Source organism: Stegostoma tigrinum, chromosome 27 (genome assembly GCF_030684315.1).
Source record: "Stegostoma tigrinum isolate sSteTig4 chromosome 27, sSteTig4.hap1, whole genome shotgun sequence".
Taxonomy (NCBI): Eukaryota; Metazoa; Chordata; class Chondrichthyes; order Orectolobiformes; family Stegostomatidae; genus Stegostoma; species Stegostoma tigrinum.
Window position 1 is genome coordinate 46,137,625 of NC_081380.1, and position 19,659 is coordinate 46,157,283.

General features: G+C 60.3%; 1 protein-coding gene across 1 annotated transcript in view; it reads left to right on the top strand.

Moving 5' to 3' along the window:
• The window catches only part of LOC125464739 (Na(+)/citrate cotransporter-like), a 61,753-nt gene that overhangs the window by 12,703 nt on the left and 29,391 nt on the right, over positions 1–19,659 (top strand). The gene's annotated exons all lie outside the window — the stretch shown is intronic.

The window sequence follows — 19,659 nt, forward strand, 5'->3', positions numbered from 1 at the left end:
GAGCCCACTCCCTCAGAACTGACCGTCCGACAGCGCGGCGCTCCCTCAGCATTGACCGTCCGACAGTGCCCACTCCCTCAGCACTGACCCACCGACAGTGCGGCAATCCCTCAGCACTGACCCTCCGACAGTGCCCGCTCCTTCAGCACTGACCCTCCGACAGTGCGGCACTCCCTCAGCACTGACCCTCCGACAGTGCCCACTCCCTCAGTACTGACCACCCGACAACACGGCACTCCCTCAGCACTGACCCTCCGACAGTGCCCACTCCCTCAGCACTGACCCTCCGACAGTGCCCGCTCCCTCAGCACTGACCCTCCGACAGAGCCTACTCCCTCAGTACTGACCCTCCGACAGTGCGGCACTCCCTCAGCACTGACCAGCTGACAGCGCGGCACTCCCTCAGCACTGACACTCCAACAGTGCCCACTCCCTCACCACTGACCCTCCGACAGAGCCTACTCCCTCAGTACTGACCCTCCGACAGTGCCCACTCCCTCAGTACTGACCCTCCGACAGTGCCCACTCCCTCAGCGCTGACCCTCCGACAGTGCCCACTCCCTCAGCACCGACCCTCTGACAGTGCCCACTCCCTCAGCACTGACCCTCCGAAAGTGCCCACTCCCTCAGCACTGACCCTCCGACAGTGCCCACTCCCGCAGCACTGACCCTCCGACAGTGCGGCACTCCCTCAGCACTGACCCTCTGACAGTGCCCACTCCCTCAGCACTGACCCTCCAACAGCGCGCCGCTCCCTCAGCATTGACCCTCCGACAGTGCCCACTCCCTCAGCACTGACCCTCCGACAGTGCCCACTCCCTCAGCACTGACCCGCCGACAGTGCCCACTCCCTCAGCACTGACCCTCCGACAGTGCCCGCTCCCTCAGCACTGACCACCTGACAGCGCGGCACTCCCTCAGCACTGACACTCCGACAGTCCCCACTCCCTCACCACTGACCCTCCGACAGAGCCCACTCCCTCAGTACTGACCCTCCGACAGTGCCCACTCCCTCAGCACTGACCCTCCGACAGTGCGGCGCTCCCTCAGCACTGACCCTCCGACAGTGCCCACTCCCTCAGCATTGACCCTCCGACAGTGCTCACTCCCTCAGCACTGACCCTCCGACAGTGCAGCGCTCCCTCAGCACTGACCCTCCGACAGTGCGGCGATCCCTCAGCACTGACCCTCCGACAGTGCCCACTCCCTCAGCACTGACCCTCCGACAGTGCGTCAGTCCCTCAGCACTGACCCTCTGACAGCGCCCACTCCCTCAGCACTGACCCACCGACAGTGCCCACTCCCTCAGCACTGACCCTCCGACAGTGCCCACTCCCTCAGCACTGACCCTCCAACAGTGCGGCGCTCCCTCAGCACTGACCCTCCGACAGTACCCACTCCCTCAGCACTGACCCTCCGACAGTGCCCACTCCCTCAGCATTGACCCTCTGACGGCGCCCACTCCCTCAGCACTGACCCACCGACAGTGTCCACTCCCTCAGCACTGACCCTCTGACAGTGTCCACTCCCTCAGCACTGACCCTCCGACAGTGCCCACTCCCTCAGCATTGACCGTCCGACAGTGCCCACTCCCTCAGCACTGACCCACCGACAGTGCGGCACTCTCTCAGCACTGAACCTCCGACAGAGCCGACTCCATCAGCACTGACCCTCCGAAAGTGCCCACTCCCTCAGCACTGACCCTCCGACAGTGCCCACTCCCGCAGCACTGACCCTCCGACAGTGCGCCGCTCCCTCAGCATTGACCCTCCGACAGTGCCCACTCCCTCAGCACTGACCCTCCGACAGTGCCCACTCCCGCAGCACTGACCCACCGACAGTGCCCACTCCCTCAGCATTGACCCTCCGACAGTGCCCACTCCCTCAGCACTGACCTTCCGACAGTGCCCACTCCCTCAGCACTGACCCTCCGACAGTGCCCACTCCCTCAGCGCTGACCTTCCGACAGTGCGGCGCTCCCTCAGCACTGACCCTCCGACAGTGCCCACTCCCTCAGCACTGACCCTCCGACAGTGCTCACTCCCTCAGCACTGACCCTCCGACAGTGCCCACTCCCTCAGCACTGACCCTCCGACAGTGCCCACTCCCTCAGCACTGACCCTCCGACAGTGCAGCGCTCCCTCAGCACTGACCCTCCGACACTGCGGTACTCCCTCAGCACTGACCCTCCGACAGTGCGACAGTCCCTCAGCACTGACCCTCTGACAGCGCCCACTCCCTCAGCACTGACCCACCGACAGTGCCCACTCCCTCAGCACTGACCCTCCGACAGTGCCCACTCCCTCAGCACTGACCCTCCAACAGTGCGGCGCTCCCTCAGCACTGACCCTTCGACAGTGCCCGCTCCCTCAGCACTGACCCTCCGACAGTACCCACTCCCTCAGCACTGACCCTCTGACAGTGCCCGCTCCCTCAGCACTGACCCTCTGACAGTGTGGCGCTCCCTCAGTACTGTAGGGGAGACTCAGTTTGGATCCTGTGGTCACGTGTCGGGAGTGGGTCTTGACCTCCTGATCCGCCGATTTTTCATTAAGAGTATATTCCTTTTACAGTTAAATTCGGAACTTCGACAGTTGTTGATTTTCTCTGAGTAAATTGGACACAGTCACTCACAGGATGATTTCCACTGGGGCTGTGACAACAAAAGGGAGCATTTATGTGGCACCGAAAACATTGGAAAACATGCTGCAGGACTGATACTTAACAATTTTAACAACGAATGACGTTACAGGAATTTGGAATTTGGAACTGCTGTGTTTGAAATCTGTCCCTTTAATTAACCTATCAATATATTTCTGTGATCTGTCTCCCACTTGCCGATTACCTTCCCATCGATTTTTATGTTTTTTGCAAGTTTGGTTACAGTACATTCACTTCCTTCCTTCAAGTCATTCATATTTGTTTGTAAACGGTTACAGTCACGCACAGATCCCAGTGGAACCTTACTGGTGATAGGTTACCAACCTGGGAAAATGCTCCTTATTCCCACTCACGGTTTCCTGCCCATGAGCCAATTCTCTATCCGTGCTAATATACTACCTCCAGCACCATGAGCTCTCCTGACTTTACCTTCTGTGAAGTACCATGTTGAACTCCTTCTGAAAGTTCAAAGACAACACATCTATGGGTTCCCCTCTGTTCACACTGGGTGAGACCTCCTCAAAATACTCTAATAAATTAGTCAGGTAGGATTTCCCTTTCATGAAGCTGTTTCTGCTTGGTTAGATTATGATTTTCCAAATGTGTTGCAATGACTTCCTTAATAATTGATTCCAATATATTTCCAACAATAGATATTAGGCTAATCTGCCTGGAGTTACCCATTTTTGCCTGCCTCTCTTTCTGAATAGAGCTGTCACATTAGCAGTTTTCCAGCATAGACATTATCTGTGTGGACTTCAATGAGACTTTTGACAAGGTTCCTCATGGTAAACTGGTCATTAATGTTCAATCACATAGAATACAGGGGGAGCTAGCCATTTGGAAACAGAACTGGCTCGAAGGTAGGAGACAGAGGGTGGGTGTGGAGAGTTGCTTTTCAGACTGGAGATCTGTGAGTGGGGATGTGCCACAGGGATCGGTGCTGGGTCCACGGCTTTCTCTCATTTATATAAACGATTTGGATGTGAACATGGGAGGGACAGTTAGTAAGTTTGCAGATGACACCAGAATTGGAGGTGTAGTGGACAGTGAGGAAGGTTCCCTCAAAATACAGAGGGACCTTGATCAGATGGGCCGATGGCCGAGGAGCGGCAGAGGGAGCGTAATCTAGATAAATGTGAGGTGCTGCATTTTGAAAAGGCAAATCAGGGCAGGACTTATACACTTCATGGTAAGGTCCTGGGGAGTGTCACTGAACAAAGAGACCTTGGGGGGGCAGGTTCATAGTTCGTTGAAAGTGGAGTTGCAGGTAGACAGGGCGGTGAGGAAGGTGTTTGGTACGTTTGCCTTCGTTGGTCAGTGCGTTGAGTATAGGAGTGGGGAGGGTCATGTTGCAGCTGTACAGGACAGTGGTTAGGGCTACCTTTGGAATATTGTGTTCAGTTCTGGTCTCCTTGCTATAGGGAGGATGTTGTGAAACTTGAAAGGGTTCAGAAAAGATTTACGAGGATGTTGCCAGGGTGGGAGGGTTTGAGCTACAGGGAGAGGCTGAAAAGGCTGGGGTTATTTTCCCTGGAGCGTCGGGGGCTGAGGGGTGACCTTATAGAGGTTTATAAAACCATGAGGGGCATGGATAGGGTGAATAGACAAGGTCTTTATCCCGGGGGGAGTCCAAAACTAGAAGGGCATAGGTTTAAGGTGAGAGGGGGAAAGGTTTAAAAGGGACCTGAGGGGCAACTTTTTCACACAGAGGGTGGTGCGTGTATGGAAGGAGCTGCCAGAGGAAGTGGTGGGGGCTGGTACAGTTACAGCATTTAAACAGCATCCGGATGGGGACATGGATAGGAAGGGTTTAGAGGGATATGGGCCAAATGCTGGCAAACGGGACTAGATTAATTTGGGATACCTGGTCAGAGTTGGTCTGAGGGCTCTGTTTGCACACTGTATAACTTTGTCACTATGAGTTTTGGAAGACTGTAATCAATACATGCTCTATCTCTGTAGCTACCTGTTTTAGGATCTTAGGATGTAAGCCATTAGGGTCAGGGGACTTGGCTGCTTTTAGCCCCCATCGGGCCTGGGCGTTGACCGACTTTCATCTCATAGTCGTACAGCACTGAAACAGACCCTTCGGTCCATCCAGACTGTGCTGACCGTGTTCGCAAACTGAACCGGCCCCACCTGCCTGCTCCAGGACCGTGTTTCCCCCACCCCCCAGACCCTGCCACCAACCTTTCCCACTCATGTACCTGTCCAAGTGTGTTTTATTTGTAAATGTAAGTGTACCCACGTCCACTGCTTCCTCAGGAAATTCGTCCCACTCTCTGCCTGGAAACGTTTCCCCTCGTGCCCATTTTAAATCTTTCTCCTCGAACCCTGAGAAAGGATGCCCCCCACCCTCCCCGGTTTTGAAATCCCCTCCCCCCCACACCTCGGGGAGAAGGCCCTTGTCTACTTACCCACTTCATGCCGCGCCCCCCCCCCCCCCCCCCGCCGTGGTTTTATCAACCTCGAGAAGGTCACCCCCTCAGCCTCCTGCACTCCAGTGAAAAACGGTCCCATCCTATCCACCTCTCCCTATAACACAACCCCCCCCCCGACCCCCCACCATTCCTGGTAATATCCCGGTAAACCTCACATTTAAATAACATCCTTCCGATAACAGGGTGATCACTACTGGGAACAGTAATCCAGTGGGTCCCTGGAACACAGGAACCAACAAACTGCAGGGATCCCAAATCCAACCTGCTGCCCCCTTTCACCACTTCCACCAGATACTAAATTCCACAACGGAGTGACATGGGACTGATCCCCCACAACCGGGCACTGACCCCCCCCCCAACCGGGTACTGACCCCCCCAAACCTGGCACTGACCCCCCTTAACCTGGCACTGACCCCCCTTAACCTGGCACTGACCCCCCCTTAACCAGGCACTGACCCCCCCCTTAACCTGGCACTGACCCCCCCTTAACCTGGCACTGACCCCCCCTTAACCTGGCACTGACCCCCCTTAACCTGGCACTGACCCCCCCTGAACCAGGCACTGACCCCCCTTAACCTGGCACTGACCCCCCTTAACCTGGCACTGACCCCCCCTGAACCAGGCACTGACCCCCCTTAACCTGGCACTGACCCCCCTTAACCTGGCACTGACCCCGCTGAACCTGGCACTGACCCCCCCCACCCTGGCACTGCCCCCCTTAACGTGGCACTGACCCCCCCTTAACCTGGCACTGACCCCCCTTAACCAGGCACTGACCCCCCCCTAACCAGGCACTGACACCCCCTTAACCAGGCACTGACCCCCCCCTTAACCTGGCATTGACCCCCCCTTAACCTGGCACTGACCCCCCCCTAACCAGGCACTGACACCCCCTTAACCAGGCACTGACCCCCCCCTTAACTTGGCACTGACCCCCCCTTAACCAGGCACTGACCCCCCCCTTAACCTGGCACTGACCCCCCCTTAACCAGGCACTGACCCCCCCCTTAACCTGGCACTGACCCCCCCTTAACCTGGCACTGACCCCCCCTTAACCTGGCACTGACCCCCCCTGAACCAGGCACTGACCCCCCCTTAACCTGGCACTGACCCCCCTTAACCTGGCACTGACCCCGCTGAACCTGGCACTGACCCCCCCCACCCTGGCACTGCCCCCCTTAACGTGGCACTGACCCCCCCTTAACCTGGCACTGACCCCCCTTAACCAGGCACTGACCCCCCCCTAACCAGGCACTGACACCCCCTTAACCAGGCACTGACCCCCCCCTTAACCTGGCACTGACCCCCCCTTAACCTGGCACTGACCCCCCCCTAACCAGGCACTGACACCCCCTTAACCAGGCACTGACCCCCCCCTTAACTTGGCACTGACCCCCCCTTAACCTGGCACTGACCCCCCTTAACCTGGCACTGACCCCCCTTAAACTGGCACTGACCCCCCTTAACCTGGTACTGACCCCCGCTTAACCTGGAACTGACCCCCCTTAACCTGGCACTGACCCCCCCTTAACTGGCACTGACCCCCCTTAACCTGGTACTGACCCCCCCTTAACCTGGCACTGACCCCCCCCTTAACTGGCACTGACCCCCCTTAACCTGGTACTGACCCCCCCTTAACCTGGCACTGACCCCCCCCTTAACCTGGCACTGACCCCCCCTTAACCTGGCACTGACTCCCCCTAAACCAGGCACTGACCCCCCTTAACCTGGTACTGACCCCCCCTTAACCTGGCACTGACCCCCCCCTTAACTGGCACTGACCCCCCTTAACCTGGTACTGACCCCCCCTTAACCTGGCACTGACCCCCCCTTAACCTGGCACTGACCCCCCCCTAACCAGGCACTGACCCCCCCCTTAACCTGGCACTGACCCCCGTTAACCTGGCACTGACCCCTCTTAAACTGGCACTGACCCCCCTTAACCTGGTACTGACCCCCCGTTAACCTGGAACTGACCCCCCTTAACCTGGCACTGACCCCCCTTAACCTGGCACTGACCCCCCCTTAACCTGGCACTGACCCCCCCCTTAACCTTGCACAGACTCCCCCTTAACCAGGCACTGACCCCCCCTTAACCTGGCACTGACCCCCCCCTTAACTAGGCACTGACCCCCCCTTAACCTGGCACTGAACCCCCTTAACCTGGCACTGACCCCCCCTTAACTGGCACTGACCCCCCTTAACCTGGTACTGACCCCCCTTAACCTGGCACTGACCCCCCCTTAACCTGGCACTGACCCGCCCCTTAACCTGGCACTGACTCCCCCTTAACTTGGGACTGACCCCCCCTTAACCTGGCACTGACCCCCCCTTAACCTGGGACTGACCCCCCCTTAACCTGGCACTGACCCCCCCTTAACCTGGCAATGACCCCCCTTAACTGGCACTGACCCCCCTTAACCTGGTACTGACCCCCCCTTAACCTGGCACTGACCCCCCCTTAACCTGGCACTGACCCCCCCCTTAACCTTGCACTGACCCCCCCCTTAACCTGGCACTGACCCCCCCTTAACCTGGCACTGACCCCCCCTTAACCTGGCACTGACCCCCCCTTAACCAGGCACTGACCCGCCCCTTAACCTGGCACTGACCCCCCTTAACCTGGCACTGACCCCCCCTTAACTGGCACTGACCCCCCTTAACCTGGTACTGACCCCCCCGTAAAACCTGGCACTGACCCCCCCCTTAACTGGCACTGACCCCCCCTTAAACAGGCACTGACCCCCCCCTCAACCTGGCACGGACCCCCCCTTAACCAGGCACTGACCCCCCCTTAACCTGGTACTGACCCCCCTTAACCTGGCACTGACCCCCCCCTTAACCAGGCACTGACCCCCCTCTTAACCTGGCACTGACCCCCCCTTAACATGGCACTGACCCCCCCTAAACCAGGCACTGACCCCCCTTAACCTGGCACTGACCCCCGTTAACCTGGCACTGACTCCCCCTTAACCTGGCACTGACCCCCCTTAACCTGGTACTGACCCCCCGTTAACCTGGTACTGACCCCCCTTAACCTGGCACTGACCCCCCCTTAACCTGGCACTGACCCCCCTTAACCTGGCACTGACCCCCCTCTTAACCTTGCACAGACTCCCCCTTAACCAGGCACTGACCCCCCCTTAAACTGGCACTGACCCCCCCCCTTAACTAGGCACTGACCCCCCCTTAACCTCGCACTGACCCCCCCTAAACCTGGCACTGACCCCCCTTAACCTGGCACTGACCCCCCCTTAACTGGCACTGACCCCCATTAACCTGGTACTGACCCCCCCTTAACCTGGCACTGACCCCCCCATAACTGGCACTGACCCCCCCTTAACCTGGCACTGACCCCCCCTTAACCTGGCACTGACCCCCCCTTAACCTGGCACTGACCCCCCCATAACTGGCACTGACCCCCCCTTAACCTGGCACTGACCCCCCCTTAACCTGGCACTGACCCGCCCCTTAACCTGGCACTGACACCCCCTTAACCAGGCACTGACGCCCCTTAACCTGGCACTGACCCCCCCTTAACCTGGTACTGACCCCCCCTTAACCAGGCACTGACCCCCCCTTAACTTGGGACTGACCCCCCCTTAACCTGACACTGACCCCCCTTAACTGGCACTGACCCCCCCTTAACCTGGTACTGACCCCCCTTAACCTGGCACTGACCCCCCCTTAACCTGGCACTGACCCCTCCCTTAACCTGGCACTGACTCCCCCTTAACCAGGCACTGACCCCCCCTTAACCTGGCACTGACCCCCCCCTTAACCTGGCACTGACCCCCCTTAAACTGGCACTGACCCCCCTTAACCTGGCACTGACCCCCCTTAACCTGGCACTGACCCCCCCTTAACCTGGCACTGACCCCTCCCTTAACCTTGCACTGACTCCCCCTTAACCAGGCACTGACCCCCCCCTTAACTAGGCACTGACCCCCCCTTAAACTGGCACTGACCCCCCCTTAACCTGGCACTGACCCCCCCTTAACCTGGCACTGACCCCCCCCTAACCAGGCACTGACACCCCCTTAACCAGGCACTGACCCCCCCTTAACTTGGCACTGCCCCCCTTAACCTGGCACTGACCCCCCTTAAACTGGCACTGACCCCCCTTAACCTGGTACTGACCCCCGCTTAACCTGGAACTGACCCCCCTTAACCTGGCACTGACCCCCCCCTTAACTGGCACTGACCCCCCTTAACCTGGTACTGACCCCCCCTTAACCTGGCACTGACCCCCCCCTTAACTGGCACTGACCCCCCTTAACCTGGTACTGACCCCCCTTAACCTGGCACTGACCCCCCCTTAACCTGGCACTGACTCCCCCTAAACCAGGCACTGACCCCCCTTAACCTGGTACTGCCCCCCCCCTTAACCTGGCACTGACCCCCCCTTAACTGGCACTGACCCCCCTTAACCTGGTACTGACCCCCCCTTAACCTGGCACTGACCCCCCCTTAACCTGGCACTGACCCCCCCTAACCAGGCACTGACCCCCCCCTTAACCTGGCACTGACCCCCGTTAACCTGGCACTGACCCCTCTTAAACTGGCACTGACCCCCCTTAACCTGGTACTGACCCCCCGTTAACCTGGAACTGACCCCCCTTAACCTGGCACTGACCCCCCTTAACCTGGCACTGACCCCCCCTTAACCTGGCACTGACCCCCCCCTTAACCTTGCACAGACTCCCCCTTAACCAGGCACTGACCCCCCCTTAACCTGGCACTGACCCCCCCCTTAACTAGGCACTGACCCCCCCTTAACCTGGCACTGACCCCCGTTAACCTGGCACTGACCCCTCTTAAACTGGCACTGACCCCCCTTAACCAGGCACTGACCCCCCCTTAACCTGGCACTGACCCCCCCCTTAACTAGGCACTGACCCCCCCCTTAACCTGCTACTGACCCCCCCTTAACCTGGCACTGACCCCCCCTTAACCTGGCACTGACCCGCCCCTTAACCTGGCACTGACTCCCCCTTAACCAGGCACTGACCCGCCCCTTAACCTGGCACTGACTCCCCCTTAACCAGGCACTGACCCCCCCCTTAACCTGGCACTGACCCCCCCTTAACCTGGCACTGACCCGCCCCTTAACCTGGCACTGACCCCCCTTAACCTGGCACTGACTCCCCCTTAACCTGGCACTGACCCGCCCCTTAACCTGGCACTGACCCCCCCTTAACCTGGCACTGACCCCACACTTAACTTGGCACTGACCCCCCCTTAACCAGGCACTGACCCCCCCTTAACTTGGGACTGACCCCCCCTTAACCTGACACTGACCCCCCTTAAACTGGAACTGACCCCCCTTAACCTGGTACTGACCCCCCCTTAACCTGGCACTGACCCCCCTTAACCTGGCACTGACCCCCCCTTAACCTGGCACTGACCTCCCTTAACCTGGTACTGACCCCGCCTTAACCTGGCACTGACCCCTCCCTTAACCTTGCACTGACTCCCCCTGAACCAGGCACTGACCCCCCTTAACCTGGCACTGACCCCCCCCTTAACCTGGCACTGACCCACCTTAACCTGGCACTGACCCCCCTTAACTGGCACTGACCCCCCCTTAACCTGGCACTGACCACCCCTTAACTGGCACTGACCCCCCTTGACCTGGTACTGACCCCCCCTTAACCTGGCACTGACCCCCCCTTAACCTGGCACTGACCCCCCCTTAACTGGCACTGACCCCCCTTAACCTGGTACTGACCCCCCCTTAACCTGGCACTGACCCCCCCTTAACCTGGCACTGACCCCCCCTTAACCTTGCACTGACCCCCCTCTTAACCTGGCACTGACCCCCCCTTAACCTGGCACTGACCCCCCCCTTAACCTGGCACTGACCCCCCTTTAACCTGGCACTGACCCCCCCTTAACCTGGCACTGACCCCCCCTTAACCTGGCACTGACCCCCCCCTTAACCTGGCACTGACCCCCCTTAACTGGCACTGACCCCCCTTAACCTGGTACTGACCCCCCTTAACCTGGCAATGACCCCCCCCTTAACTGGCACTGACCCCCCCTTAACCGGGCACTGACCCCCCCCTCAACCTGGCACTGACCCCCCTTAACCTGGCACTGACCCCCCTTCACCTGGCACGGACCCCCCCTTAACCAGGCACTGACCCCCCCTTAACCTGGTACTGACCCCCCTTAACCTGGCACTGACCCCCCCCTTAACATGGCACTGACCCCCCCTAAACCAGGCACTGACCCCCCCTTAACCTGGCACTGACCCCCGTTAACCTGGCACTGACCCCCCCTTAACCTGGCACTGACCCCCCCCCTAACCAGGCACTGACCCCCCCCTTAACCTGGCACTGACCCCCCTTAACCTGGCACTGACGCCTCTTAAACTGGCACTGACCCCCCTTAACCTGGTACTGACCCCCCGTTAACCTGGCACTGACCCCCCTTACCCTGGCACTGACCCCCCCTTAACCTGGCACTGACCCCCCTTAACCTGGCACTGACCCCCCCCTTAACCTTGCACAGACTCCCCCTTAACCAGGCACTGACCCCCCCTTAACCTGGCACTGACCCCCCCCCCTTAACTAGACACTGACCCCCCCTTAACCTGGCACTGACCCCCCCTTAACCTGGCACTGACCCCCCTTAACCTGGCACTGACCCCCCCTTAACTGGCACTGACCCCCATTAAACTGGTACTGACCCCCCCTTAACCTGGCACTGACCCCCCCATAACTGGCACTGACCCCCCCTTAACCTGGCACTGACCCCCCTTAACCTGGCACTGACCCGCCCCTTAACCTGGCACTGACTCCCCCTTAACCAGGCACTGACCCCCCCTTAACCAGGCACTGACGCCGCTTAACCTGGCACTGACCCCCCCTTAACCTGGTACTGACCCCCCCAACCAGGCACTGACCCCCCCTTAACTTGGGACTGACCCCCCCTTAACCTGACACTGACCCCCCTTAAACTGGCACTGACCCCCCCTTAACCTGGTACTGACCCCCCTTAACTTGGCACTGACCCCCCTTAACCTGGCACTGACCCACCTTAACCTGGCACTGACCCCCGCTTAACCTGGCACTGACCCCCCTTAACCTGGCACTGACCCCCCCTTAACCAGGCACTGACCCCCCTTAACCTGGCACTGACCCCTCCTTAACCTGGCACTGACCCCCCCAGAACTGACCCCCCCAACCTGGCACTAACCCCCCCTTAACCTGGCACTGACCCCCCCTTAACCTGGTACTGACCCCCCTTAACCTGGCACTGACCCCCCTTAACCTGGCACTGACCCCCCCCTTAACTTGGCATTGACCCCGCTGAACCTGGCACTGACCCCCCCCTTAACCTGGCACTGACCCACCTCAACCTGGCACTGACCCCCCCTTAACCTGGCACTGACCCCCCTTAACCTGGCACTGACCCCCCCTTAACCAGGCACTGACCCGCCTTAACCTGGCACTGACCCCCCCTTAACCTGGCACTGACCCCCCCAGCACTGACCCCCCCAACCTGGCACTGACCCCCCCTTAACCTGGCACTGACCCCCCCTTAACCTGGTACTGACCCCCCTTAACCTGGCACTGACCCCCCTTAACCTGGTACTGACCCCCCTTAACCTGGCACTGATCCCCCTTAACCTTGCACTGACCCCCCCTCAACCTGGCACTGACCCCCCTTAACCTGGCACTGACCCCCCTTAACCTGGCACGGACCCCCCCTTAAACAGGCACTGACCCCCCTTAACGTGGCACTGACCCCCCTTAACCTGGCACTGACCCCCCCCTTAACATGGTACTGACCCCCCTTAACCTGGCACTGACCCCCCCCTTAACAAGGCACTGACCCCCCTTAACCAGGCACTGACCCCCCCCTTAACCTGGCACTGACCCCCCCTTAACCAGGCACTGACCCCCCTTAACCAGGCACTGACCCCCCACTTAACCAGGCACTGACCCCCCCTTAACCTGGCACTGACCCCCCTTAACCTGGCACTGACCCCCCCTTAACTGGCACTGACCCCCATTAAACTGGTACTGACCCCCCCTTAACCTGGCACTGACCCCCCCATAACTGGCACTGACCCCCCCTTAACCTGGCACTGACCCCCCCTTAACCTGGCACTGACCCGCCCCTTAACCTGGCACTGACTCCCCCTTAACCAGGCACTGACCCCCCCTTAACCAGGCACTGACGCCCCTTAACCTGGCACTGACCCCCCCTTAACCTGGTACTGACCCCCCCAACCAGGCACTGACCCCCCCTTAACTTGGGACTGACCCCCCCTTAACCTGACACTGACCCCCCTTAAACTGGCACTGACCCCCCCTTAACCTGGTACTGACCCCCCTTAACTTGGCACTGACCCCCCTTAACCTGGCACTGACCCACCTTAACCTGGCACTGACCCCCGCTTAACCTGGCACTGACCCCCCTTAACCTGGCACTGACCCCCCCTTAACCAGGCACTGACCCCCCTTAACCTGGCACTGACCCCCCCTTAACCTGGCACTGACCCCCCCAGAACTGACCCCCCCAACCTGGCACTGACCCCCCCTTAACCTGGCACTGACCCCCCCTTAACCTGGTACTGACCCCCCTTAACCTGGCACTGACCCCCCTTAACCTGGCACTGACCCCCCCCTTAACTTGGCATTGACCCCGCTGAACCTGGCACTGACCCCCCCCTTAACCTGGCACTGACCCACCTCAACCTGGCACTGACCCCCCCTTAACCTGGCACTGACCCCCCTTAACCTGGCACTGACCCCCCCTTAACCAGGCACTGACCCGCCTTAACCTGGCACTGACCCCCCCTTAACCTGGCACTGACCCCCCCAGCACTGACCCCCCCAACCTGGCACTGACCCCCCCTTAACCTGGTACTGACCCCCCTTAACCTGGCACTGACCCCCCTTAACCTGGCACTGACCCCCCTTAACCTGGCACGGACCCCCCCTTAAACAGGCACTGACCCCCCTTAACGTGGCACTGACCCCCCTTAACCTGGCACTGACCCCCCCCTTAACATGGTACTGACCCCCCTTAACCTGGCACTGACCCCCCCCTTAACAAGGCACTGACCCCCCTTAACCAGGCACTGACCCCCCCCTTAACCTGGCACTGACCCCCCCTTAACCAGGCACTGACCCCCCTTAACCAGGCACTGACCCCCCACTTAACCAGGCACTGACCCCCCCTTAACCTGGCACTGACCCCCCTTAACATGGCACTGACCCCCCCTTAACCTGGCACTGACCCCCCCCTTAACAAGGCACTGACGCCCTTAACCTGGCAGTGACCCCCCTTAACCTGGCACTGACCCCCCCCTTAACAAGGCACTGACGCCCTTAACCTGGCACTGACCCCCCCTTAACCTGGCACTGACCCCCCCTTAACCTTGCACTGACTCCCCCTTAACCTGGCACTGACCCCCCCCTTAACCTGGCATTGACCCCCCCTTAACCTGGCACTGACCCCCCCTTAACTGGCACTGACCCCCCTTAACCTGGTACTGACCCCCCCCTTAACCTGGCACTGACCCCCCCCTTAACTGGCACTGACCCCCCTTAACCTGGTACTGACCCCCCTTAACCTGGCACTGACCCCCCCCTTAACTGGCACTGACCCCCCTTAACCTGGTACTGACCCCCCCCTTCACCTGGCACTGACCCCCCCTTAACTGGCACTGACCCCCCCTTAACCTGGCACTGACCCCCCCCTTAACCTGGCACTGACTCCCCCTTAACCTGGCACTGACCCCCCCTTAACCTGGCACTGACGCCCCTTAACCTGGCACTGACCCCCCTTAACCTGGCACTGACCCCCCCCTAACCAGGCAGTGACCCCCCCTTAACTTGGCACTGACCCCCCGTTAACCTGGCACTGACCCCCCCTTAACTGGCACTGACCCCCCCCTTAACCTGGTACTGACCCCCCCTTAACCTGGCACTGACCCCCCCCTTAACCATGCACTGACTCCCCCTTAACCAGGCACTGACCCCCCCTTAACCTGGCACTGACCCCCCCCTTAAGTAGGCACTGACCCCTCTTAACCTGGCACTGACCCCCCTTAACCTGGCACTGACCCCCCCTTAACTGGCACTGACCCCCCCTTAACCTGGCACTGACACCCCCTTAACTGGCACTGACCCCCCTTAACCTGGTACTGACCCCCCCTTAACCTGGCACTGACCCCCCCTTAACCTGGCACTGACCCCCCCTTAACCTGGCACTGACTCCCCCTTAACCAGGCACTGACCCCCCCTTAACCTGGCACAGACGCCCCTTAACCTGGCACTGACCCCCCCTTAACCTGGCACTGACCCCCCCCTTAACCTGGCACTGACCCCCCCTTAACATGGCCCTGACCCCCCCTTAACCAGGCACTGACCCCCCTTAAACTGGCACTGACCCCCCCTTAACCTGGTACTGTCCCCCCCCTTAACCTGGCACTGACCCCCCCTTAACCTGGCACTGACCCCCCCCTTAACCTTGCACTGACTCCCCCTTAACCAGGCACTGACCCCCCCGAAACCTGGCACTGACCCCCCCCTTAACTAGGCACTGACCCCCCCCTTAACTAGGCACTGACCCCCCCTTAACCTGGCACTGACCCCCCCTTAACCTGGCACTGACCCCCCCCTTAACTTGGCATTGACCCCGCTGAACCTGGCACTGACCCCCCTTAACCTGGCACTGACCCACCTTAACCTGGCACTGACCCCCCCTTAACCTGGCACTGACCCCCCTTAACCTGGCACTGACCCCCCCCTTAACCAGGCACTGACCCGCCTTAACCTGGCACTGACCCCCCCTTAACCTTGCACTGACCCCCCCAGCACTGACCCCCCCCAACCTGGCACTGACCCCCCCTTAACCTGGCACTGACCCCCCCTTAACCTGGTACTGACCCCCCTTAACCTGGCACTGACCCCCCTTAACCTGGCACTGACCCCCCCCAACCTGGCACTGACCCCCCCTTAACCTAGTACTGACCCCCCTTAACCTGGCACTGACCCCCCTTAACCTTGCACTGACCCCCCCTCAACCTGGCACTGACCCCCCCTTAACCTGGCACTGACCCCCCTTAACCTGGCACTGACCCCCCCTTAACTGGCACTGACCCCCCTTAACCTGGTAATGACCCCCCCTTAACCTGGCTCTGACCCCACCTTAACCTGGCACTGACCCCCCACTTAACCTGGCACTGACTCCCCCTTCACCTGGCACTGACCCCCCCCTTAACTAGGCACTGACCCCCCCTTAACCTGGCACTGACCCCCCTTAACCTGGCACTGACCCCCCCCTAAACCTGGCACTGACCCCGCTGAACCTGGCACTGACCCCCCACTGAACCTGGCACTGACCCCCCCTTAACCTGGCACTGACCCCCCCCAAACCTGGCACTGACCCCGCTGAACCTGGCACTGACCCCCCCCTGAACCTGGCACTGACCCCCCCTTAACCTGGCACTGACCCCCCCAGCACTGACCCCCCCCAACCTGGCACTGACCCCCCCCTTAACCTGGCACTGACCCCCCCTTAACCTGGTACTGACCCCCCTTAACCTGGCACTGACCCCCCTTAACCTGGCACTGACCTCCCCTTAACCTGGCACTGACCCCCCTTAACCTGGCACTGACCCCCCCTTAACCTGGCACTGACCCCCCTTAACCTGGCACTGACCCCCCCTTAACATGGCACTGACCCCCCCCTTAACCTGGTACTGACCCCCCTTAACCTGGCACTGACCCCCCCCTTAACCTGGCACTGACCCCCCCCTTAACCTGGCACTGACCCCCCCCCTTAACAAGGCACTGACCCCCCCTTAACAAGGCACTGACCCCCCCTTAACCAGGCACTGACCCCCCCCCTTAACCAGGCACTGACCCCCCCTTAACCTGGCACTGACCACCCCTTAACCAGGCACTGACCCCCCCCATCCAGGCACTGACCCCCCCTTAACTTGGCACTGACCCCCCTTAACCTGGCACTGACTCCCCCTTAAACTGGCACTGACCCCCCTTAACCTGGCACTGACCCCCCCTTAACATGGCACTGACCCCCCCTTAACCTTGCACTGACCCCCCCAGCACTGACCCCCCCCAACCTGGCACTGACCCCCCCTTAACCTGGCACTGACCCCCCCTTAACCTGGCACTGACCCCCCTTAACCTGGCACTGACCCCCCCCAACCTGGCACTGACCCCCCCTTAACCTGGTACTGACCCCCCTTAACCTGGCACTGACCCCCCTTAACCTTGCACTGACCCCCCCTCAACCTGGCACTGACCCCCCTTAACCTGGCACGGACCCTCCCTGAACCAGGCACTGACCCCCCTTAACGTGGCACTGACCCCCCTTAACCTGGCACTGACCCCCCCCTTAACATGGTACTGACCCCCCTTAACCTGGCACTGACCCCCCCCTTAACAAGGCACTGACCCCCCTTAACCAGGCACTGACCCCCCCCTTAACCTGGCACTGACCCCCCCTTAACATGGCCCTGACCCCCCCTTAACCAGGCACTGACTCCTGCTGAACCTGGCACTGACCCCCCCTGAACCAGGCACTGACCCCCCTTAACCAGGCACTGACCCCCCCCTTAACCAGGCACTGACCCCCCCTTAACCAGGCACTGACCCCCCCTTAACCTGGCACTGACCCCCCTTAACATGGCACTGACCCCCCCTTAACCTGGCGCTGACACCCCTTAACCTGGCACTGACCCCCCCCTTAACAAGGCACTGACGCCCTTAACCTGGCAGTGACCCCCCTTAACCTGGCACTGACCCCCCCCTTAACAAGGAACTGACGCCCTTAACCTGGCACTGATCTCCTTAACCTGGCACTGACCCCCCCTTAACCTGGCACTGACCCCCCCTTAACCAGGCACTGACCCCCCCCTTAACCAGGCACTGACCACCCCTTAACCTGGCACTGACCCCCCCCTTAAACAGGCACTGACCCCCCCCTTACCCTGGCACTGACCCCCCATAACATGGCACTGACCCCCCCCCTTAATCAGGCACTGACCCCCCTTAACCTGGCACTGACCCCCCCCTTAACTGGCACTGACCCCCCTTAACCTGGTACTGACCCCCCCTTAACCTGGCACTGACCCCCCCCTTAACTGGCACTGACCCCCCTTAACCTGGTACTGACCCCCCTTAACCTGGCACTGACCCCCCCTTAACCTGGCACTGACTCCCCCTAAACCAGGCACTGACCCCCCTTAACCTGGTACTGCCCCCCCCTTAACCTGGCACTGACCCCCCCCTTAACTGGCACTGACCCCCCTTAACCTGGTACTGACCCCCCCTTAACCTGGCACTGACCCCCCCTTAACCTGGCACTGACCCCCCCTAACCAGGCACTGACCCCCCCCTTAACCTGGCACTGACCCCCGTTAACCTGGCACTGACCCCTCTTAAACTGGCACTGACCCCCCTTAACCTGGTACTGACCCCCCGTTAACCTGGAACTGACCCCCCTTAACCTGGCACTGACCCCCCTTAACCTGGCACTGACCCCCCCTTAACCTGGCACTGACCCCCCCCTTAACCTTGCACAGACTCCCCCTTAACCAGGCACTGACCCCCCCTTAACCTGGCACTGACCCCCCCCTTAACTAGGCACTGACCCCCCCCTTAACCTGGCACTGACCCCCGTTAACCTGGCACTGACCCCCGTTAACCTGGCACTGACCCCTCTTAAACTGGCACTGACCCCCCTTAACCAGGCACTGACCCCCCCTTAACCTGGCACTGACCCCCCCCTTAACTAGGCACTGACCCCCCCCTTAACCTGGTACTGACCCCCCCTTAACCTGGCACTGACCCCCCCTTAACCTGGCACTGACCCGCCCCTTAACCTGGCACTGACTCCCCCTTAACCAGGCACTGACCCCCCCTTAACCAGGCACTGATGCCCCTTAACCTGGCACTGACCCCCCCTTAACCTGGCACTGACCCCACACTTAACTTGGCACTGACCCCCCCTTAACCAGGCACTGACCCCCCCTTAACTTGGGACTGACCCCCCCTTAACCTGACACTGACCCCCCTTAAACTGGAACTGACCCCCCTTAACCTGGTACTGACCCCCCCTTAACCTGGCACTGACCCCCCTTAACCTGGCACTGACCCCCCCTTAACCTGGCACTGACGTCCCTTAACCTGGTACTGACCCCGCCTTAACCTGGCACTGACCCCTCCCTTAACCTTGCACTGACTCCCCCTGAACCAGGCACTGACCCCCCTTAACCTGGCACTGACCCCCCCCTTAACCTGGCACTGACCCACCTTAACCTGGCACTGACCCCCCCTTAACCTGGCACTGACCACCCCTTAACTGGCACTGACCCCCCTTGACCTGGTACTGACCCCCCCTTAACCTGGCACTGACCCCCCCTTAACCTGGCACTGACCCCCCCTTAACTGGCACTGACCCCCCTTAACCTGGTACTGACCCCCCCTTAACCTGGCACTGACCCCCCCTTAACCTGGCACTGACCACCCCTTAACTGGCACTGACCCCCCTTGACCTGGTACTG